Below are 1,042 nucleotides of genomic sequence, written 5' to 3'. Positions count from 1 at the left end.
ATTCCAAGGGAACGAAGTATCCTCCGTTTTTGGTCCTGAAGAGTAAAGCATCAACAATCAAGGCAGTTGTTCAAGAAAACCTTACCCAACGTCACGGTTTTGGGCGTCAAGTTTGGAAGGAAATCGAAGACCTCGAAGCCAACTTCCCCGTCCAAATCTACGGGAACCCTTCGGCCTGGTGGAATGCTGGTATTTCTTATCGCTTCCTTGACTTCCACTTTTGACACCTACGCGGCCAAGCCGTGGACCCAGTCTTGCTCCTATGGGATGACTTTAGTGCTCACTTCACTGATGAAGTTATCGAACGAGCGAAGAACCTACAAGTGTAGCTCTACCGTGTGCCGCCAACTTTCACATGGATATGCCAGTCTGCCGATGTTGCTTGGATGAAGCCTATCAAAGCATCAATGCGACGTAAATGGGTTGACTACCTACGACGATCAATTGAGCTTAACGGCCGAAGCGGAGGCAGGGCGTTTCGACTGAAGTGTCCTGAGCGCTGGGATATCGTCGAGTGGATCTCTGATGTCTGGGACGAACTGCCTACGACAACAATTGTGAAAGGATTCGAAAAGTGCCAAATTATTGACCCTGGTACCGCTCTAGTAGACCATACACAACAGGATCCCGAAGACTCTAGTGGCGATGACGTCTTGCAGGATCTCTGCGACACTGGTGTTTTCGAGGCTTTGGATCCAGAAGACGACGTTTCCCTTACGTTGGCGGAGTGCATTGACTGAAGTAGTTAGGTCTACGAAATGTAGCTGAGAAATTGAATACTAGTTAGTGTTTTCATACCGTGTGTCCTTGTGATCTGCATTTTTGGACCCGTCCCGCCAAGTACCATGAGTACAGGGACTCCTCCGAATACCAAGGGAACAAGACAGTGCCGGTATCCGGCCTAGAAATATTGATGGGCTAGGCCGAGGCGGTCCCACCAACTACTAGGAGCGCGGGCCTTTTGACTCTGCCTTGCGTAACTCCCCGAAATCGGTACAGTAATGCCAATTCGTACTCGGCAGGAAAGGTCACAAGCCGATAT

This window comes from Aphanomyces astaci (assembly GCF_000520075.1).
Source record: "Aphanomyces astaci strain APO3 unplaced genomic scaffold supercont1.280, whole genome shotgun sequence".
NCBI lineage: Eukaryota > Oomycota > Saprolegniomycetes > Saprolegniales > Verrucalvaceae > Aphanomyces > Aphanomyces astaci.
This window is presented reverse-complemented; position numbering follows the sequence as displayed.